Source organism: Lichenostomus cassidix, chromosome 12 (assembly GCF_008360975.1).
Source record: "Lichenostomus cassidix isolate B80296 chromosome 12, HeHo_3.0, whole genome shotgun sequence".
In the NCBI taxonomy this organism is placed as follows: Eukaryota; Metazoa; Chordata; class Aves; order Passeriformes; family Meliphagidae; genus Lichenostomus; species Lichenostomus cassidix.
In genome coordinates this window covers 3,771,999-3,790,471 of record NC_139493.1, presented here as the reverse complement: position 1 = coordinate 3,790,471, position 18,473 = coordinate 3,771,999, and the positions used below count along the sequence as shown (strand labels likewise).

General features: G+C 40.1%; 1 protein-coding gene across 7 annotated transcripts in view; it reads right to left on the bottom strand.

Annotated features, from left to right (window-relative positions):
• The window catches only part of FOXP1 (forkhead box P1), a 377,497-nt gene that overhangs the window by 203,986 nt on the left and 155,038 nt on the right, over window positions 1-18,473 (bottom strand). For all 7 annotated transcript variants that reach the window (XM_085072287.1, XM_085072284.1, XM_085072295.1 and 4 more), the window contains one exon: window positions 14,173-14,238. The gene's annotated coding sequence lies outside the window, so the exon portion shown is untranslated. The remainder of the gene's footprint in view (window positions 1-14,172; window positions 14,239-18,473) is intronic.

The window sequence follows — 18,473 nt, the reverse complement described above, 5'->3', positions numbered from 1 at the left end:
CTTGTAGCTGGACATCAGGGAAGATGTTAATAAACATCATCAGGGGGAGAAAAACACAGTAAAAAAAGAAAATCAGACTACAAACCCATCTCTTCCAAGATGTTCAAAATAGCTTTGCAGCTATATACTGCGGGGAGCCGAGCACACTCAGATACAAGTTTGCATCTTAAACGTAAGCGCACATACATACAAACAAGGTTTTGCAGATATTTGTTAGCTGTACTACAAGATTTTCCAGGGCTGGTGCTGCAGCTTATGTTACCGTGCTTTTATATAGCTGCAGATCAGCCCCCTAAGAAGCAGCCTTGGAGAGAAGCTGAAATAGTGACAGTTTGTGTTGCTGGGGATATTTCTGAGACGCAGTTGCTGTTTACCGTGTTTCTATTTCCAATCAGGCTGCAAAGTCCACCCATAAAACATGAGGAGGCATTTCTCTGGGTGTGGGACAGTGCAACACACACACAAGGAGGACCAGCTCTTCAGCTGCTCCACCAAAATACCCTTAGCCTGATCTGCAGCACAGCATTTGGCCCATGAAGAAGAAAACTATAGCCAAAGCCCCCAGTTACAAAGCTTCTCTCAGTATATATTTATGCACAAAGCTCAAATAATTTAATACCACGCCTCACTAATCATGTGAATGCACAATTCTTGCAGGGGCAAATGGTTCTTTTATCTCGTGCACCTCTTGCTCTTGGCTGGAAAAGGTGCCTCAGAATCTTTTAAAGGTGGCACCTACCTATCTGTGGCATATACAATCCAATGTGATTCACTGGAGGCTCCCCAGGACAGATTAACCTACCCTACAAGGAGTCAAAAACTAGTCCTAATGATGGCAAATCACAGCACACGGCCAATTGGACAACTTCCTTCCACTTCAGAGGGGAATTAATTAACACACTGGAGTATGTTCTCCTTGTTACACTCTTGTTACCCTGTTAATGCTAATGATTGCAAAGTGTAAGAAAAATGCTACAAATACCTAAAACAAAGGAAGATTCGTCAGGAATATGCAAAAGCATATGCAAAGGGATCTGAAGAACATTTCAACATAACACAGTTTTCTTCCTTTCTCCCTTCTTTCCTTAAAAGCAAGAGTCGTGCAGAATTGCAAAAATATACAATTTGCCAACGAATGTACAAACTACAGCTCATGAAAAATAGTGAAATGGAGACCGAAAATTCAAGGCCGGTAAAAGTTCATAATATGAACTGGAGATCAGAAAACTGGCTCCTAAAGTAAGAAAAAAACATAAATTCCATTTTTTGTAAGAAAACCATTTCCTACCAACTTTAAAAACAAGAATGCCTACAGTGATTTGGGCTCTCTGTGATGGTTTTGGCTTGGCTCCCTTGCCCCTCCTCAGCTGCGTGGCCAAATGTGAGTCTAACCATGAGGTTCAGAGAATTGTGTTCTTCCTTAACCTTCCACTTCATGCTTCCAAGTTTAGACAGCAGTGAAACCGCCTTTCAGAAATCTCCCTTGTTCTTCATTAGTTCTAAGGTGAGAGCTTACATTTCAGTCCATATCCATGATGCCAGACTACTGCAGAAGCACAACACTGAGTTAATATCCCGGGGTTAGCATTTTTCTACTTCTCCTTGGATTTTTTAATTATTTTTAGAACCATTACAAGAGCAGCTCAATGGCTCTGAAAGTGCCATAAGCTTTTGCCCAAATTTCGATGCCTAAACACAAAATGAAATACAGAGGTGATCTCTTGGACACAAGATTTGCAACGGCAGCTTGAAACCATCCGTTGTGGTGGGGCAGCATCATGACTAATTATTACCTTCATTAAACACCCAGTGACAAGTCCATGCTGTCACCACATCCCACCAACGCTCGTGAGTATGAAGAGAGATGGGGTGAGAGCTGAAAGCGCCCTGACTGCTCCTGAAAAACTGTCCTCCTTCCAACCAGCTGCCCTTCCAAGCCACAGGATGCTTTCCAGCGTGGTTGTGAGCTCCACCTCAGTCTGGGCTGGTCAAGATGAATCTTGCCTTTGAGCAGGCAAGGAAAATTCACAAGGGAGAAAAATCAGATTTGGAAACTAAACGTTTTGTAATCTCCTGCCATGCAATTTGGCCTGCAGGCAAACTTGCAACCTTTTCAGTAGAAAAAAAACAGACAAATACACTGTCTTCTACCATCTCCTGGTGTATTAAGGTGTGATGTGATACCACACACATTTTAAAAGCTGTACAAGCAGAAGGGAGTGATGCACCCATGCATGGTGGCAGAGGAGACAGCAAACATACCACATGGAATCAAACAGAGCCAAAATAACCACTTCGGTTACACAAATTAATCTTCTCCTGCTCCCTTGCCGAACTGGACGTGGCTCTCCTGGCACAAGGAGCACCTGGGTGATCTGTGGTGCTGCTGAGGTGACTCTCTGCATCAGAGAAGCCTGGAGCATCCAGCCTTTGGCCAAAAAAAAGGGCACGAGACAAGGAAGAAAGAAACACCATCAAAGCCAAGCAGCAGTGCTGAGCGCACGGCCAGCTCTGGGTATGACCCGGTTATTGCACTGCTCTTATCAGCTCACTCGAGTTCAAGGTCAGCCTTGATGCACTCACTGAAAACTGACACTGCCTGTGTCCTGCAGCCAGCACAGCTTCAAACCAAGGCTCCCAATTATTAGCAGTTATTTTGTTTATTATTGCGGGGCCTCGGGACAAACGAAAAAGCAGCCCCATTGTGCTCAGCATCATAGAGAAATGCTTAATTAGCCTCTTCATGGGTTGTTCCCTTCAGCTCCTTTTAAACAAGATATTTTCAAATATAAATAAATTCAAATTTCAGAATTCCAGAAATCATTTCCCTGAAATTTGCGTCCGTAAACAATTAATGTGGATTTGCCTTCCCATATTTCAGCTGTACACCAAACACTTCACTCTTTTGCTTACTTTAATAAAAAATTATATTTTAAAATATTGGTCCTTGGGATGTAAACAGATTTTTGTTATTCATTTAAAGGTTGGAATTAAACTCAAATTTTCTCTGAACTATGTGAAAGTTGCAAAATCATTGGTTTTCTGTTTTTTCTCTCCTCCAGTATTTGTGTATCAACAACATGAATGACAAATGTACAGGAATATTTACAAATTGGAAAAACAAATTAAGAGCTGAGTTTTTTACTCAATAAAACTGATCTGTGAAATGTGAAGCCATGCTGCAATCTCATGAGTTCAGCAGAATAATGAATCCAGCTCATAGCTAGATAAGAGAAGTACCAACACTGTCATAGAAGTAAATGCAAGAAAACACGAACCAAAGTCATTTAGGAAAAGACCTAAGATTTTCCACTTTCTCTGGATGCATCTGGCAATGTACATTCTTAGAGATGCCAAAGTAGCTGTACGACTGGTCCAGCCTCCCATCCCAGCACCTGAGAGTGCTCTTAACACTTGCAAAATTCAAAAGGTGAAAGAAAGTGAGGCAAGAGGGAGGCAGCCCATACTGCCTAGGGCCATTCACCCACAGTATCCAGTCTCCCCAGTTTGTCAGCAGAGAGATCCTGAGGATCAGACCATCCCTTGAAAGCATTTTACGACCATTTTCAAATGCAAATACCTTCTGTTGAGTCTCCACTTTGCTCAGATTTGTACCAATAATTTAGAGGTCACCAGCTATTATATCTTATTATCTAACTCTTCAGACTTCTGCTTTGTTTCTTTTTACTCTTGCTGTTCACTGATGTTTCCATTCACCGTTGAAGATGCCTGTTTAATTTAGCTGGGTTTTCAGACCACACTTTGGATTACATTTCCCACAAGCTTATTCCAGCAATTTCTTGGCAATAAATGATATTTGGATACCCCACAGAAACCCCACATCAAATATTGATTACTGTTATTTCCATTACCAGAGGCTAAACCAGTTAGGTCCTAAGGGCAAATTAAAGAGCTTGCTTCCATGCTCTGGTCCTTCAGAGGAAGGATGTAACTATTCTCCATAACAAGGAAGATGCTGACACAAAAGCAAATAATTGCCCTAAAAATGGTTCCTTCTCTGGCATGGTTAAATAAAGAAAATATAGTAAACTACTTTGCATGCAGAGGATAAAATCAATATAGTTTCCATTCAGGCAATAAAAATTAGAGCATATTGCTTTAGATACATAGATACTCTTCATTTAAGGTGGAGTTTCCAGAATTCCCCACTGAATACCCAGCTCTGCAGTATGCACCTCTCTATAGCACTCAGCAATCTCTGCTTGACATTAGTACTAAACAATATTCATTAAGAGCATAACACTAAAGTGCAACATGTAAGTAAATCAAACTCTCAATGCTCTATTTTACAAATTTCATGGGCCACTGGGGATAATTAAAAGGGTAATTATACAAAGTTGGTGCAGTTTTGAGACTCAAATGACATTTTCTGCTTTAAAGCACTTGATAATTTGGTGTTTTTCTACTAAGACAGTCTTCTTGTACTTTGATGGTCAAACAGCATAAACAAACAAGAATTGTTTTTAAGGTATTTCAATTCTTTTTTCTCTCCCTCTCTCCCCACATTGTTTTTCTTGATCAATAGCACTCACTAGTTATTCCTAAAAGCCCCATATTATCAAGAGAAGCAAGACCTTCGGAAAAAAAAAAATCCCTGATCACCATAAAATCACACTGAGCCTCAAGTCTGGTTTAAACTGTAACTCTGAACAAAAATGGCATTGCTTTGGGTGTTTACAGCGCTGGAGCACTGTTTGGTTTGTCACTGTGTTTAACCACTGCTCTAAAGCCAGCAAAGTACATTACTGGTAGTAACAGCTCATGAAAAATACAGCGAAGAAACTGCTAGTGGCAGAAGCATTTAACTTTCTTGTTAGCAGCCTCCCCCATGTGGCACTTTAGCACCAGCAAGTTGTTTATTATGTTCTGTGCCAGGCAAAACTGATTAAATGGGGCTCTTAAGAATCAAAGCGTTATAAATTCATGGAAATACAGCAAGCAATAAATTCCATGGAATTAAAAGCTTACTAGTGCTATTAGCATTTCAGGGTGTTTGCATTGTTAATAGTGATGTGCAAAAATGATGTTCCTATAAGACAAGGCAAACCAACAGAACATATGCTTTAGCTGCTACATTTTTATACCATGTCATCATTAATGGCTTTTTTTTCCCCCCCAAAAAACCCAAAAATGCTCATTAATGTTTTAAGGAAAAAACTGAACCAAGGATCTACAGACCAAGGATTTACATCCCTAGTTAAAGAAAAGTATTATGTAGGAAACATAACACTGTCGTGACTCTGTGGAAGAGAGGGAGATGGATTCCCTGGAGCAGAGGGAGAAGGGGTGAGGCAGGGTGACTTTGGTGACACCACAGGGACACGGCACAACAACAGCTTGCTAACAATTTAATAAGTAAACTCAATGCATAGTAATTCATAATACCAAAAAGAAAGGGCAATGCAGTCTGACCTGGTGGTCAGTAAATCTGTCAACAGCTCTCCAAAGAGACATCTTTACTCCGGGTCGCTCTATCATCATTCCATGGGAATGACTCTGCTGGCAGGTGACTAACTTCTCCATCATTACTGCAGAGCTCCATGTGAAACACGAGCCCAAGATGGGATGAGGCCTTCCCTTACCCCCATCTGTTTGCAGGTAGCTGATAACTTTGTAAATAGAATTCCTTTCAAGCGGAAACTTGGTAAAGAAACTGCTTTAGGTGTGTGGCTGAGCAGGAGAGGAATGGGATGCCTTTCCAAAATGGCAAAAAAAATAGGCCTTGCAGGGTTTGTTTGGTTTGTTGTTGGGTTTTTGGGGAGTTTTTTGCTTTGGGTTTGGTTTGGTTTTTTTTTAAAGGAACAATTTGTACCTTTCTGAGCTGCCTGAGCACACAGCAGGCAGATAACCTAACCTGCAATGTCCCTCTGGAGGGCAAGGGGCAAATCTGGCTCTCGTTGCAGACAGGAAAATCAAATCACTGCCTTGTTGCCACAGTTAAGGTCTGACACAGGATAAAGAGCATATTCTGGATGGTACATCATGCACAGCTGGCAGAGTGTAAAGTCAAAAAAAAATCCCAAGAAAGCTTTGTCCAGAACAAACAGTCCTCATGCCATGGAGTGAGTCAGCTGCAGGGGTAGGAAATGAACCCCAAATCCTGTCTGGTAGGCTCAGGCTCTGTGCAATGGACACATTAACAGGGAAAAACCCTCTCCCAAGACTGGGGGGGTTGACCCTTTGTTTGCCTCAAGCAAAACAAAACAAAGCAGTAGGTTTTTAACTGCTCAGAGGCACGTTGTCTTTTTGATGTATGCATGTCCTGGCAGTCATACATCTGCATCGGGAGAGAAATAGCCCAGTTTTTTTGGCAGTTATTTAGTCCTTTTCATCTGAAAGTTGAAAATGCACCACCGGTGAACCTTTGCAGCTCTGGGTTCTGCATATAAAAAGCAGCTGCTGAATACATGCAGGGAGAGAGGGCTTTTTCTTAATGTTTGAACAGTTCCAAGTTCAAACCCATTAAAGTCCAGGTCACACCGGGATCATGTCACTGTTAATGCATCCAGTTACACGCTGAGGGAAACCCAATATAAAACTATGATAAACTCTAGTTCTCCTGCAGAGATACTCTAAGGTCTTGCCCAGATGATGCTGCAGATCACTCTTCATGGGCAGTGACCAGACAGGATGTCAATGTCACAGGACAAGTCTCTTTACAGTTGTTTTTAAAGAGGTCTCCTCAACACAAAGCTTGTTGGGACCTTTTCCCTTCCCTCCTCCTAGGGGAAGAACTTACAGTCCCACTGATGTTTTCTCCCACACATCACAGGTTCCCACACAACCTCCAGAGAAGCCCACCCACTGCTGTGCTTCATCATGAACACCTCAAACTCCATGCTCCGTCTTTTGGGGGCTGATCCTCTCTGCAGGTGGACATGGTCACACTTGTTCTTGGGGACTTCACACCCAGGAAGGGCAGCAGCAGGGGAGCAGGAGACTTGGGACAGCTACAGCCCCAGCCACTCCCGGAGGTGTTCTGGGGTCTGCAGATCCCTGTTCTCTCATCATACAGCTGGTACAGCCCTACTCCCTTCCTCAGAGGACAACTGGCACCTTCTGGCAGGGCAACTTCCAAGGCAGGTTCCTCAAGTGATGGAGCACAAGTGACACTGGGATGTAGGGGATGTAGCACAGCCCTGCCCACCCAGCAATCAACACAGCATCAGCTTCAAACACTGCCCAGTCTAGGAAACCCAAACTATTTACCCAGCTCCTCTCTGAGCTTTCTGTGCTGGGAAAGGAGGAAAAGGACTTTAGGGGACTTTTTCACCTTATCAAGTATCTAGAAAATCCGGCGGCTGCTCTGGATGTGTTTCAAGGCGAGTTAACCGTGGAGCTTAGGGAGCAGCACTGCTCCAGCTGGCCTGCAGATCATGAGCACAGGACACCCTGACTGCACGAGTTTTGGGAGATTTAGCGTGCACACACTGTACACATGGGATTTACACCATGCACATGTTGGATTTGCGCTGTTCTTCACGCAGTTTTCTGAAACTTATTGCAGGGTTAAGGAACTCAAAAGAATAGTGAATGGTCTCAGAGATTCATGATGTGTAATTAAAAAAAAAAAAAACTTTACTCGTAAAATTCAAATTATCTTTAAAAAAATTGCCTTGTGCATTTGTGCCTCATTGAGGAGAAACTTTAAAAAGCCAGTCTGTGTTTTTAAAATATATTCTCTCAGATATTCACCACTGCAAACAACAACAGGCCAGACAACTCTCCTTTTCATTCCATTAACAAAAATCTAGGTAATTCTTTCCATTTTAACTAATATTTTGTCTAATTAGTATCTTTTTTTCCTCCCAAAACACATATTTATCTGCTGTGAAATTGAAGGCAGAAATGAATTGGTTTAAAGACAGCAGAGAGTAAATAACAAGTTTAGAACCTTGCAGCCTTAGCATGGCAATTTGTCTCATATAATTGACTCAGCAGACATGCTTACAATTTCTTACAACTTTTACAAGACCTCCTGTGGGCTTATTTTAACGTTCTCCAAAACCGAGCTCAAAGCTTTGGACTCTAAGCAAGTAACACCAAAAGCAATTATCTTTTCCCCCTTAAAACAAAAGGAAACAAACAATAAAAGCTCATTTTTCTTGCTGGACACTGGATCTTGAAGAGGAACAAAGATGCACATGAATTTGCACTTTTTCAGAGATAATTCTTCTGTTCTTTCCCAATAATAACATTTTTAATAATGTTCAATTTACATTCAATAAATCTTTAGAAGCAAAATTTTCCAAATAAAATTCCCTTTCACAATTACTAAAATAAAATTTAAATGGAGAAGAATGACAGCAATAAAGCAACACAAACCAACTAAAAAGGGGTTAAAAAAATTCCCCCCCCCCAAAAAAAGGAAATGCTCTCATTGCCATATTATTGATTTATGCTGTTGTTGGCTTTTAAATGTAGCACTTTCTATTTCTAAGATCTTCACAGACAATTAGTAATGTCACAACTCTGTGGCCCTGTTCCATTGGTGGAAGTGCCCCAGGAGCAGGAAATGCTGTGCCCTTCCACAGACATTTCCTTCCAATGCTGGGACCCACAAACCCTTAAAAAGTCAGAGGATTAGATGAAACACTTGTATTACAACTAATATAGATAAACACAGGGGCTATCAAAACTAACAAAAAGGGTATGACAGGAGAAGGAAGTAGACCTATTAATCAAAAGATGCCAATTTACTACTTTTTTTTTTTTTAAGGGGGGTAACAATTCTACTCTTAAAAAAAAAAGATCATCATACTTCAGCAAAAATCTAATTTTGAAAAGCCATATTATAAACTATGGATATTAATGGTTTGCAATGGAAATGACGTCAGAGTCTTAGTTACAAATGTCCAAATGTTTGTGCTACCCTACTAAAAAAATAAACAGTGAGCTCAGAGTCAGAAATTACCCGTTTGAGCAATTAGGCAATATTACGCAAAACACACTGAAAAGTATAGGGGCAGCAGAGGTGGGAGAGCCACAAATTAAAATTCACAGACTGCACTGTGAGGAACAGTGAACAATTAAACATCTCAGAGGTGGCACCTGAAGCTCCTGCCATTATCTGAGTGAAAAATCCTTTCATATGTTGCAATGAGAAATATGGGCAGGCAAGCAGGACCAAAATATAACTTTTTTATCTTTTTTTTTTTCTTTAATGCCCTAGCTCTAGGATGAGCTACCAGATAAAAAGGGTGGCCTCCCATAATGCCCACTGACATCACTGGTCTTGTCACACTTGTAAAACATGCCTGCCATCACTGTACAACAATAACTTACACATCATGGAAGATATACTTCTGGTGTGGGAGAAGGCAACAGGCAGTGACCTTACAGATGACCAAATAAAATACAGAATATGCAATAAGACTCTATTTCTGGAGTAATTTTCTCACATCTCCAGATTTTATAACATGATTTTATAACAAATCAGCACTTGTACTTCACTGAAGATCACACTGAACATCTGCATAAATTATTAGGAGAAACACTGTGGGATTATGCAAAATGCTGGCCAAACCTTGCTCACTTTAGTAGTCTTCACGAAGACCAGAAAGATTTGGTCCAAAAGCATCAGATAAGAGGATCAAAACCTGCTACTGACTATCTTAAAGCAGAGAAACATATTTTTCTATCAACCCACTTGAAGATTTATAAGATATTAAGGAATATTAAGAAGAAGAAAAAGAAGAAAAGCTAAATGGGCCAAAAGAAAACAAAAGAAACATGTTCTCTCGAGATTGCTAATGCTGGCAGACAATAGCACAGAAAGAACTCCTCTGACAGATCTTTGAAGTCTTCAATACAGCAAGCTAGTGGGCCATGTTAATGAGATTTGTTCAGATACTTCTTAAATTATCCCAAAATGTCTTAATCTATTTTCTACATCTTCTTGACCCAATTGCTTCAGAAAAGTCACAGCTTCACACATCTCCGGACTGAACTCTTCATTCAAATATTTAAGGTCTTCAAACACTCTGTGTTTCCAGTGACCCCACACAGACTTTTTCGGGTTTACCCCAAAGCATGCAGGTAATGCTGTAATTTCTGTTACTAATGATTACAGAAACATTTTGCACCACACTGTACCTTTGAACCTTAAGAAAATGTCTGACCCTAAGATCTTCCAGTAACTCAAAGTTCTTAACAATTAGGATATAAGTTCTCCCAGCAATCCAAAAGTAAATAAATCCAGTCTTTAAAGTGGTCTGAGGGACACTGATCCAGCTACAGGACTATCATCCCACCAGCAAGTGAGCAGCAGAGATCAATGGGGTCTGTGTCCCCAGTCCCTATTTCCTGCTGAGAGTGACACAAGCACTCACGCAAAATGCTCCCAGTACAGCTCTATGTAATTTGGGCCCATTGAAGAGGAAATATTGGAGAAAATGTCCAAGAACCATGTTGTCTGCTCTGTTACAGGCTTCATTGTGAATGCACCCAGGTCACAGGACCCATACTCAGAAGCACACCATATGTTCTAGGGACAGGGGCTGTTTCTGCTCTCTAATATACATCAAGACATTTAGGTCCAAAGCAAGAAGAGTCAAGGAGCCAAATTCACCATGGAGAACATCATCCCACCAACTTCCCATTGCGTGATGCACAAATACCACTGCCAAGCCAACACAAAAAACGGGAGTAAAGACATTACCAGCACATCTTCTGGAAGTCACCAGCAAGGAAAAGTGCTGGGGAGAAACTGCATGCACTGCTGAGCCTTTCATAAGCAGAAAAGTGTCTGAAAAAGTTTGTTTCAGAGTTTTGACTTTTGCCTGCAATGGCCAGCAAAGACATGGCACAGCGACTTGACAACCTGGTTTGAGAATCATTTCTCTTCCTGATGAAACAAAGTTGGAAAAAAGTAATTCTTTTTTGTCCTCTTTGTTTTTCACATAGTCCAACTACACAATCCATTTTTTGTACTGAGCTTAGAAGAAAATGTCCTTCTGACCTTTCTCCTGGCTTGAAAGGAAAGGAGGAGAAAATATACCTATATAAAAAAGTTAAAGCTCAAACCCACAGATTTATCTGTTGATCATCTCTTTCAGCTCTGAGTTACAGCATGCAGCTTCTGGTTTAATATCAATATTTAATTAGCATTTAACTCTGACAAGCATTAAGATTTGAAATTTTAAACTAAGTGCAACTTTGCTAAATCCTTTGTGTTAATTTTTTTTTTGCCGTTAAAGGTTTTGTAAAGGATTCTATCTTTGCTATCTTAAAAGTCTACATGTGCCTTTTGTTATCAATAATGTACAATTTTAGTAGCATGTTTTGTACTTTTCAATTTTTCAGCATGCAAGCTATCCCTGATTTACAATGCTCACTGAATGCTGTTTGATTATTGAAAATGCTTTTACTACATTTAAACAAATGACTGCTCCTGGAAAACTAACACTATTGTCCATAATTCTGTAAAAATACATTTCCCCTGCCTTCTCCCCAAATCAAACATTTCAAATTCTTACTTTGAGGAAAAACTGGCATATAATTAGGCATTATGCCTAACAGTGCTAAATAAAGGAGAACGTAAACATCTTAATTCTGAAGGTTTAACCATCAAAGCCCCTTGCTGTATCTGTTCTGTTACTTGTGCTTCTGTTCAGAGCTCCTTGGAGCTCACAGGAAAAAAAAAAACAAAGCAAGCAAACAAAACACGCAGAATAAAAATCTATTTTGCCAGCTCTGAGCTTCCTCCCAGCCCGCATGCCCGAGGCCAGGGCAGCATGCAGGGCTGGGATGCCCAGGGCCACTCGGCTGCTCCTCAAGGAGTAGAGTCCTGCTCTGCAACTGCTCTGAGCGGCTTAACCGCTAACTCAGGAGATGGGATTTCACCTGAAATTAAGCTATCAAGCAATTGAGCTCAAACTCAATCAACCAAACCCTTAACCTTCCCTGTTTCAGTGGCACTGCTCTAATTAGGACTCTATCACTATTTCCATTGCTATCTCCTATTCTCATGGTTTATTATCTCGGCAGTTTCAATTCTCGCCCAGTTTAAATTTGACATCCAGTTTCTTGGACCACATATCATTCATTATGGCTTTATTTTATGAAATATGTTGCAAGATTATGGACCAATCCTGCAATAAATAGGTTTTCCTTTAAAAGTGCACCCCTCACTGCGGTGGAAGCAGGACAGAGCCAAACCTTCTCTGAGAAATAAGGCCTGACGTCAAAAAACACATTGAACAACTTGTTTTCCATTCAGTTTTCAGTTTTGTTGAGCAGTTTGAAAACATATCCTTGAACACATATCCACCTGCACACGCCATCACTGACCCATGGTTCTCCAGTCCTCACTGTCTCCCCACTGAGCCTGGATCAGCTTCTAGGAAACAGAGTTTGGCTGAACTCTGTTTATCAGCTCTGTTCAAGGGTGAGAATTAATAACCTATAATATGCAGGAGGTCAGACTGTAAAATCCTATGGTCTTTTCCAGTGATATGTTCTGTGAATGATGCAATCTTCTTTCTGCTGAAGGATGAGTGACAGAGGGGATGTGTGGCTGAGTGGTGCACTGATGGCAGTAGTACAAAACAGATCAGTTTTTGGAGACACAGCCAACAAGCTTCAGGTGAATCTAAAGGTAGTTTCCTGTATTTAACACTACCAAAATTCCTAATTTTCAGGGGTCACATAGCTCATGGCCACACATGAACCAGGAACAAGAGTCCCATTAATTCTGAGGCCCCCTGATGCACATGGGACTTCAAATTCTTCTTTTATTAACAAAAACTCAAAGGAAGAACAACACTGCAGAGCAAGGAACCACTATCTCCTTAAACTGCAGGATCTGCTTCTTCTCCAATAGCTGAAATACATCTAATACTCCATGGGCTCCACCATAAAGAAAACCAAAACAAAACAGTAATATTCAGATCTTGAAGAGAGGCATATATCATATAGCTGACATACACCACTAGCATGGCCAAGGATTGCAATATTCACTTGAACTTCATGAATTTCATCCTAACTAAATAGATATTTTTGGCAACAAAGAACTGAAAAAAAAAATCCCAGATCGTCCTCAGATCTATTTTAATTTAAAACAGAAGAGAACAGGGACATTTTTTCCCCCTTCAAGTACATTTTAATAAAATTAAAAATAAAAATAGCTCTAATTCACTCCAATGCATTTAGTCATTCTGTAAAATTCTAAGTTTAAAATGAAATCACCATTTTATATTCAAACAAGGTCAAGAGAACAGCACTAACGAGCACTGACATCACAGCGAACAGCAGCCACTGCTCAACGCTTACATCAGTGTTGCTTGTTGCTATGGTGCTTAACCGACTATTAATTTCTGAAAGAAGGTGATTATAAAGCAGCCATATGAACCTCAGTCAGATGACACCCTTCAGTACCAAACACTGATCTGCGTTACTCTTCTCTTCTGCAAGTTAATTCTGTGAATCACCACTTTTGTGATGTTAATATTCCTTCCCAACTTGAAACTTTGGACCAGAAGAGAGGCAAGGAGTTAATTTAGAAGCAAGGGACTTTCACGCTGCTTTAAATAAAAAATCATTTTGCAGAGAGTGATATTTCTTTCCTTTTTGCTGCGTTCCAAAAGACTAAAAAGCATGTGTTTTAACTTTTGCAGTGATAATAAGCAATCAAATTAGCAGCTAAATTTTGCTCTCCTGCTCTGCTCGACGTGCTGCTGTAAATCCAGGAGTGTCTCAGCCTGGGATGAAGGAGCACTGAAGCTGACTTGACCACTCCCCAGGGATTTGCCTCAGTAAAGGGACCTCTCCCAGCCTCTCCCAGCCCAGCATCCATGGACCATGGAGCTGCCAAAAAGGCCACCCAGAGCAGAGTCTTCCCACTACCACACAGGCTCTGCCCAGTTACTGAACAGCCTTCTCAGAACATGTCTGAAAGCCCAAAAGTGCATCTTTCTGGCCTTGCTCCTCAAATGCAACTGGACACCTGAACCACTGGCTTCCCAGGCAAAATATGAGTTTTAAAGCAGAGCAGTGGCTCAAAAAGCTCCAAGCCCAATGCTGCAAACTTTATCCATGTTGCCAGAAAAGCCTTTACTTGTGCAACTAAGGTACAGTCCTGGGGTTTGTAGGATTAGATCCTTTGTTCAGACAGAATTCAGAAACTGTGAAAAACAGTATATTTGTATTTACCTTCTTCAGTTGCTCCTGTAAACCAATCTTCAGTTACAGCCACCCAAAAAGGTCACTCTTCTTACCCTGCAGAGAAAGGAGGTAACACATGTGACTCCGGGTCAGTGTCAGCAACAACACCCAAAGCATTTTCATTGGCACCACATTTGCAAGTGCAAACATAAATACAGCAACAAATGGATCTAATCGTGTTTAATGGTGAATGACTTTCAGAGAGAGTTAATAAAAACAGTCAGGTCACAGGACTGCTGCTTATCAGTACCAGCTAGTATGAAGTTCTTCAGTTCAGCACAAACAACTTGGTCTTTGGGAGGAAAAAAAGAGGAGCAAAAAACCCCATGGAGATGAGACATCTTTGTTCTCTAACATAAACTTTCTTAATCTTGATGTCTATCAATCTATTTTCAGTTTGAATAATAAATGAGTTCAGTTCTTTGTTTCAGAAATCTGACTGTTGTCTGAATGGGTTCTCCTACTTAAGGCATTTTAAGCCCATTTGTAACCACTGCTATTTTATCTTCTGGATCCTTTCTTTTTTCTCATCCTTTTCCATAGAGACACGGTCCTAGATGAGATTTTAGAACTAGCTGCATCTTCCTAATTCAAAAAGTTGTTTACTGTCTTGGGATATCTTCTCATTAAGCATTACCAAGAGCACGCCAAGTACGCCAAGGTGGTGAGAGCAGTGGGTATTAAAAGGAGGAATAATTAAAGTGTATCTTTATAAAAAGTAGGAGGGAGAAAACAGCACGTGTAGGTTTTTTTTACCCTGTATATTACTGCATCTTGTGTACTCTCTCTTATGCAAAAGAGTATGTAATCTTTTAAGAAACATGACAATCTGCCACTTTCTGTTCATGTAATTGGGATCAACATATGGTACAAGAGAAAAGAAAAACATTTGTTTATTAATTTAGATCAAGTTACTAACTCAAACCACTAACAGCATTCAGAATTAATTCCACACCAATTGACCAAATACCTTAACAGAGTAAAATTATAACATAATTTCACTGAAATGTTGATCTTCTGCCGCAGGGGTACAGAGCAGTATGTAATATAGACAGAAAGAAAGATGCGATAATTTGGTGACACAGATGACTTCATACGAAACGGAAAGTCAGTGACATGTGGATGTGTAAGACAGAGCTACGTGAAACTCCATTTCATAAAATTCACACAGTGATGTGGAGTTTTGGGGGTGTTTGTGAAACTCACCAAATGGTTAGTTGTGCTATTTACATCACTAGGTGAAGCTTTTTACTGAAGCAGTAAAATTACCAACCTCTGGGAAAAATCAGAATCTTCACTAAGTTCTTTCAAAAGAATATTAACTCATTTGCCATTTATTTTGGAAGGAAAAATGTTTTCACAATGAGAACGAGGCATTACTTCTTTACCATTGAAACCTGATTATTTTTAGCTGGGAGAAAAAAGGTTACCTTGAGATGAAATGAATATTGGTTTTATCTGTTGCTCACTGGCACTTCATTTTTATTTTTTTATGTTTTGGGTGAGAAGCTTTTCACAGTTCTTGCAATGCACTACCAGAATATCAGGGGCCAAAATTTGTACATGTCTGCTGTATAGGAAGCCCTGTGTGCTTAGCTGAGGTACACATACAAGACATTCCTGATTCTGCACTGCAAAGGACATAATACTACTCCATCATAATAGGTCAGGGCTCACCTTCCTGAGAGTATGTAAAACAATACATCTTTTATGTAAAATACATGACCTCCGACATGTGATGTGCTCTTAGATTAGCAACAATAAAGGCTTTTATCCTGCTTTGCTGCAGGGGTTATCTTGGGTTTGACACTTTAAACCTCTTTTCATATTTATCTGTTTTATAAATTTTCTGGGTATTTGGCAGTCAGATCCTTATTTTGGCAGTATTTTGGCAAGCAGACTTCATTTCTACCCTGAGTCTTCATGATAGCAAATGAACCATCTTAAAATGTACTTTTTAAGGAAACTGCTGAAAATTACATGTTTGCATAAAATGTGCATTCAGTATCTCTTTGGGCAGTGCTGAAAAAGGCAGGTATCATTTTCTAAACACATTTTTCATGTATGAACCAAACACACTCCAAGGCAATTCAGACCAAAAATCAGCTGGTGGGAGACTAACAGGGTCTACAGAGGGCTGAGAAGGACTCAGCTCTCCTCACAAATTACTCCCTGATTGAAACCCAGACTGCTTTAATTTCTGGTTATCAAACTCTTGCTATATGTTACCTGGCTTTCAAAAATATGGATTATGTACCATTAAAGTTAAAATGAGCAGCAGAAACAGCTGTTCCCACCTGCGAAGATTTCTCATTAATAGTCTAAAAGTTGAGTATCTCAAAATGTAGAAACACAAATACAGACTTTCCTCCTGAAAATGTTTATACGGCTGAGCGAATTGATGTAGGCAACACACATTCCTTCCATCATGCTGTCTTTAAGATAAACACAAAGTACCATCAACACTAAGTGTGTGTGTGGAGCAAACAATGAAAAAATCCCATCCTACCAAAAGCAAGACATTTCGCTACACTCATATTTTCCCCCCAAGGAGATGATTAAAATAGAAAACCAAACCACAAACAAAAATCCACTTTGCAAGCAAGCAGCACTGGTCCTGCTGCCTCACGAGCTGAGGGAAGGTCTCCAAGCACCCTCAATGCCATCTCCAAGGCTCAACTGATGCTCCACACAAGGAGCAGTCCAAGCAAAACTCTGTGCCCTGCACAGATTTTACCAGATATTCCTGAAAATGTCAGGTCTGTTCACCAAGTGCCTCAGTTTACCCACCAGTGAGATGGATAACTGTCACATATTTTTAAATCCCTGGACATAAAGATACTTTTTTAAAACAGTGTTTTCAGCAGGATTTTGGAAATACAGCAATAATTTAAAAAAGATCACGACCTGAGCCAGTGCCATAACCTCTTCTAACAGAAAGCTCTGCTACTGTCCTGGATCAGGTCCATTCCATCTACCTGCTACCAAGGGACCAAGCAAAGATCAGAGGCTTTGCCACTGCACCTGCTGTTGGGCTGGACCTTGTAACTCCTCTGATCCCACAACATTTATTTGATTTAGTGATCTCCTCCTTCAGGGCAGCGAGGTCATTCCAGGGAGGCTGCAGGATGGAGCCCTAACTCCAAGTGATCACTGCAAAGCCAAATTTAACCAGTAATATAGAAAATACACTGACCATTGCAGAGTGAAAATCTACTTAAAACTCTAACATTTTTACTAATATCTAAATGAGAACAGCCTTGGGTATAGCCAAAAATAGATTAGCCAAGACCTTGATCCCACACAAATTGGCTCTGAGTAATTTTACACAGGAAAGTAGAACACCAGCTCCTCTGCTCAGAATTACGCATATACAATTTTTTGTCAGTGTCCCAGCCCTGAGAAGCCTACAATTCATTATAGGAAACCTAAGCAGCACAGGAATCTCCCCTTCACTACCTAGAAAGCACACTTTTATTTAAAGAAAAAAAAAAAAAAGATAATACAGACACATGCACCCTCACCTGATAGCACAAAAAAAAATTGGTTCTGAAATTAGATTGTGATTTATTTTTCTTATATAAGACCAGCTGAAATGTATTTCATGTGTCTGATTAAAATATTTACTAAAAATCTTCCTGAAATTTTTAAAATACCAAAACCTGATCACCAAAATAAGCACTTCTGTGCAGTAATTTCTTCTAAATAAAGTGAACCGTAACCACCTAATACAGCTGTTGCTTTCCCTTCAAAACTCCCTGAGTCACATTCAGCTGCACACAGGCTGAAATATGAAATATGTCCTACTATTTTCATAATCATTCTTTTCTTGTCCTGTGCAGGAAAAGACGCAGCCTGTGATTTTATCAACTGTACATTTGTAAGAGTAAAACATAAATGTTTTTTTATTTGGTATTTACTAATTCTGAAAGTACAGGATGTACACTAATTGTGGAGAGCAACATCTGGTACCAGGCAGACTCGTGGGCCAGTCCTGCACGCAGCTTACTTTCCTCACCCAGTGCACTCAGTCAGGTTACTTGCACTAATAACACACAAATCATGTGTAGAATTGCTTTCAGGACAGTCGGTAGTTGTCTCTTCAGTTTTGTTGTTATTTTTAAAGAGTTATCTAGCAACCTGAAAAAAAATATATTAAAATAAAGACTTCAAATAATCAGAGAGAGAAATTTTTTTTCTGGCCACTTTTTATCGTGCAGCATACATTAAATCTCAGGAGGCATGGCACAGGAGATTTTCTATACCAGGAGTCATTACCACCTCCTCGG